The 5,096-nt window shown below is 42.4% G+C and overlaps 1 protein-coding gene across 2 annotated transcripts in view; it reads left to right on the top strand.

The window, feature by feature from the left end:
- Positions 1 to 403: 403 nt before the first annotated feature.
- Positions 404 to 5,096, top strand: part of LOC109966264 (myosin-9-like) — a 26,100-nt gene continuing 21,407 nt past the window's right edge. The window contains exon 1 of one of the 2 annotated variants that reach the window (XM_020610981.1): positions 404 to 649. The gene's annotated coding sequence lies outside the window, so the exon portion shown is untranslated. The remainder of the gene's footprint in view (positions 650 to 5,096) is intronic. The other variant, XM_020610982.1, reaches the window with a different exon arrangement.

Here is a 5,096-nt window from a genome sequence, read left to right as displayed (position 1 = left end):
GATGGGCATTTTGGATGGCAGAACTTTATTGATCTGTCTTAATTGGCTTTACCGCCATCAGTGTTGACACAGTGGGCACGGTCTGTCCAGTTCGTTGCCATAAAACCACGGGCACGCAGCAAGATACATGCATCATCTAATAAACTAGCACAAACATTTCTGTATAATATCAGATGAAGTTACTTTATATAAACAGTTTATATAGTATAAACCTCATTTAATACAATTCCTCTACATATGCTCCGTTAGAATTTTTATTTTTTATTTTTTTATTAACACAGGTGCTATAAGACACTCAAAGTACTGATCGTCTGCTATATTGGACTCAGAAGCACATGCAGTGACGCCTTTTAAACCCAGGATTTAACTTGGAGCTCTTGAATGCAGCATGCACCGCGGTGGGGGGTGGGGGCTTTAAATCACCTGCGAAACGTAAAACTGGGCGTATCAAAGGTGCAGAGCGTCCGTCCTCCTGAGCAGCTGGACCACATGACAGCAGCTCAGCTCAGCTGAAGACAAGAGGAAGAGAAGAGGGTTTTTCCTGAGCAGCTTCTTGTTTTGTGAACAAGTGCCGTCGAGCAGGACGAGCGCGGACACAGAGAGGACCTGAGCTCACCTACAGTGCCTGCAGGCTGCAGCTGAAAACCCGGTGAGTCCTTGCTTTTTCTGCAGCTGGAGAGAAATGGGTGGCATTGTTTGCGTTTTCAGCAGATGAGAGTGATTATGAACTAAAACAATTCTAGAGTTCAGTGAAGAAAAGCGTCAATTTTGAGTTAGGCGTAACAGGTAGCGACCAGCTGGGTTTGAGAAATGCGGCGCACCTGGCCAGGTGCTCTCATCAGACTGGGGACGTCTCTGAAGTTGCGTATGCTCAATTATCACTGAATTGTCTCTAGTTTGGTTTATTTAACGCATACATAATGTACATTCACCGGCCTTTTTATTAGGTACACTTGTACAGTTGTTTGAATGTCAATGCAAAACGTCCGCCTTAACATCTGTTTTTATGAAGTTCAGTGTTTTTGGTGAAATTGTCAAATGAATAATAATGAATTGTTTATTACTGATGCCATAGTTAAAGGTGGGCACAAAACAAACGCACTCATCCTGTGGTGTGAAAATGAATGTTTTCATTTCAGGTGTTAGGCTTTTGCTAATGCCTGTTACAGTATATTTACCTAGTTTGGATCCTGCAGTGCAGTTAGTCTTGTTTGTCATGTGGTTTGCATGAGATGAGGGCTTTTTTTTAAAATTCAATAACACAAACTGAACACACCCTGCTGCTGTGTGTGTGTGTGTGTGTGTGTGTGTGTGTGTGTGTGTGTCTGCCCTCTGGATGCAAAATTGACATGCATCCCCTGCTTTGTTTCTGATGAGGGATCGTATCTGTTCAGTAAGCATAATGATAACTTGCTGGTCAGAATGTCTTCCTCTTTTGACTAAGCTCTGAAATGAACAGCACTTCTGCCATATCTGCAGAAGTACACTAAAACATATCATCCTGGCAGCCCATCTAATTCTACTCCCTCCCATAAATTTTTTTTTATGTCTCTTTTTTACGAGGTACAGCACCCCCCCCCCCCCCTTCCTCAAAGCTGGGATTGACTAGCAGCCAAGAGCAAGAGAGTGGAGATGCTTTTGAAAATGTGCACAAAAAGCCTTGGGCAGATAATAGGAATGCATCTGCAGTGAAAACTAAATCCAAAGTAAGGTTGGTGAGGGCATCTGTAGTGATTCTGTCTTCAGACATGGTTAAGCTAGTCTTTACATGTTGGATGAAATCCTCTTGGAAAAGTTCCCATCAAGACACTAAAGACTGTTCTTCACCCAGACCTCAGCAGAGGCTTGAAAGGATCCAATAGATATATTTCTTTTAGTTTTCCTTTTAATTATTGTTGCTTGTTGTGCATTCAACTGATGCAGAGAGGCCTTAGAGAGTGAAGCCGTCCATTTTGTCATTTTGAACCCCAGTGTGTCAAAATGTGCACGGACAGTGTTTGTGCAACTTCCTGAGGAAGTTGTCACATTCAGTAGTGACTGTCACAAGGCTTCACATGTAATCATTTTGTGGTTTATTAATTATGCATTCACTCCCCTATATACTTACTGAAAATGTATGATGCTCTTCCCTGGCCTTCGCATGCATTGGAGGATTTTAGTGCTACATGATAAAACCAGAAGAAATGCCAGTGTGTTGCTCTTCCTCCGCCACTGATCATTAGTAGGCTGAGCACATAATGAACTTTGGAGAGGCCCAGATGACGCGTTTTGCACTAATCCTTTTATCCCTGGCTCTAGAAACACATGCATTTCTTTATCTCTGCACACCTACGCTCTGCTGTTGTTTCGTCCTCTATCTGATTAGAGCTGCTAATGAACTAAATCTTCTACATAAACATTTCAAAACAAAAGGGAATCTTGACTTGGTTTTGATTTTGTCATTTTGAGGTGAACTTTCGTGCTTTCTTTTAATGTGTGGGGGGGGGCAGCTATGTGTGTTGGTAGGAACTCTCATCTTTTTAATATTAAACAGTTTATGCAGATTTGTGATAAACACAAGGGTCCCAATTGGCTGTCTTCAAATGTTAAATTTTTTTTAAAGGTGCTTTAACTAATCTTTTACACTCTGTCTGATAAGTGAAAATGGGGCAATACGTGGCATCTCCTTGCTATACAACCCCCCTCCATGTCAGTCTGTTGTTATTCCAGCTTCTCTACCCTGAGTTGACAAAAATGGTCTGTAAATTGGCCCTGCCTGCCACCTAGTGGCGTTTGGAGCTTCTTTTTTGTTTTTTTTTGTTTTTTTTAATCATGACTATAGTTGGAAATTAAATCTGCAACATTAGCTACCAGACTTGCTTGCTGCTTTGTTTTACTTTCACCTTCCCCCTCTGTAGAGCTGATGAAAATCAATAAATCCATAGGCTACATAAAATGAAATTTCTTCCTGACAAGCTTGGGCCCTACATGAAAACAGTTTTTGTCCAGTACATTTGTGCTGTTTGTCTGGTGAAGACCCTTACAACTGTTCTGATGACAGACACAGAACATGCCACTCACATCTTACTTTGTGTGGGTTCAGTTGGACTAAATTATCCATCCAGCGGAAAACCAGCAGTTTTGGCATCATTCTGGAAGCGTCTGTCCCTTATAGAGGATTTCCATCCAGGAAAGGCCACACCAGTGTTTATCGTCATCTTGTGCCGTTGCCTATGCCATTTCTTTGTGTCTGTGCTTCTTTGACAAGGGGGCTTCTCGCTGTCTTCCTTTTTCTTTTGTTAAAGTATAACTAGGATCCTTCATTTCTTTAAATTAGTTCCTAAACTGCTTCCTAGTTTCTAACATTACTTCATCATCATCCTCCAAGTGTCTCCAAATCCAAGCTGTTACTTCGACGTGAAAATGCAAAATTCATCCTCTAGAGCCAGTGTTTGGTTGATCCTTCTGGACTATTTTAACCCGTTTTGTTAATAAATAATAGATCTTACACACTGAACCTTTAACACTGTTTGAAACGAGCCTGTTTTTCTGTTTGAAATCAAGTTGTTTTAGTGATTACTTGCACTCCTGAATTTGCAAACTTTGCCTTTTTTTTTCTTTTTGTATGCATGTGGTGACACATGAAGGCTTGTCCTCTTAAAAACAAGATGATGGCCTCACACAGGGCTGTTTCTGTAAAGAGTAAATTAGTCCAAGATGCTGCTGGTGGAGGCAGAGTCCAGGTGATGGATTTTATCTTTGAGGGTATTTTTATATTTTCTAATGACACACTGCATCAGGGTGTGGTTGGGGAATAATGACATTTCTCTCTTTGCCCAGACTTGCATCCGACATTCCTTCTCACCTCTGTCTGCACAGCATCCCTTTATCACAGCTTTCAACAACCACAGGCTCTGAATACGCAGGTCCAGCACAATGTGTAACAGCTGCACATTTATTGCTGCTGGTGGAAATTGCAACTCTGAAGGGAATGTTGGATACTGAGCAGAGGGAGAAGGAGTTGAGAATTTGTGGAATTCTGTGTAATGAGCTGATGAGGAAGGCCAGACAGGGAATAATGGATAGACAGGGAGAGAAGGAGCCATATCATAGAGCTCGGGTAAAAATTGCTCTGGGGGGGCTTTTACCGCTTATTTTTGTGTTGAAGAGCTTTAGTGCACATTTATGTTTATAGGTCATAAGTGAAAGAATGTGTGTAATGTAATGGGGAAAAACAGCGGTTGCAGAGCCCAAACCTGTGCTGGGCCATAAACTTTGAAGACCGTTGTCACTGTATGTGTGGTTGTGACGGCTCACACTTCTCAGATAAATATTTCTGTGACAAGTTTGTCACATGTCAAAGCTAAACCTCATTATACAGCCGCAACACACACGAGTGACATTCTAGTTGCATGACGAGCAGTAAGAACAGTGACTGTAGTCAAGTTTCAGGACATGCAAAAGTAACTTGACATGCATGTCACTCCGGTGTTACTGAATTTTTTTTTTTTTCCCCCTCCCTCTGTCCATGTGTATGTAAATGGAGTGAGAGCAAAATATTTGCAGTATAGCCAACATTATAGGGAACCACAAAGTTAATCCAGCACCTGTGAACAGCTGAAAAATGCAGAGTTGAGGCACTGTGGAGCAATGGTTAGCACTGTCACCTCACAGCAAGAATGTTGAGCCTTGTGACCAACCAGGACCTTTCTTTGTGGCATTTGCATATTCTTCTGTTCCAGCGCTGGTTTCTCAAGTTCCTCTAGTAGTCTAAAGATATGCAGGTTAGGTTGACTGGTGACTAAAGTGTGTGTGTGTGTGTGTGTGTGTGTGTGTGCACACATGCAGACATGTGTCTGTCTCTCTTCTCTCTGTCAGCCCTGTGATGCTCGTGACCTGTTCAGGGTGTACCTCTCGCCCAATGTCAGCAGGGATGACATTGACCCCATAACCCCCTACATGATACGCAGTGTAGAGGCTGGATGGACACAGTTAATACAATACTAAGGCTGTGTATTCCTCTAAACCAGTGGTCCCCAACCTTTTTATCACTGCGGACCGGTCAACGCTTGACAATTTTACCGCGGCCCGGGGGGGGGGCTGTTATGGGGTGTACG

Source organism: Monopterus albus, unplaced genomic scaffold, assembly GCF_001952655.1.
Source record: "Monopterus albus unplaced genomic scaffold, M_albus_1.0 scaffold108.1, whole genome shotgun sequence".
Taxonomy (NCBI): domain Eukaryota; kingdom Metazoa; phylum Chordata; class Actinopteri; order Synbranchiformes; family Synbranchidae; genus Monopterus; species Monopterus albus.
This window is presented reverse-complemented; position numbering and strand designations above follow the sequence as displayed.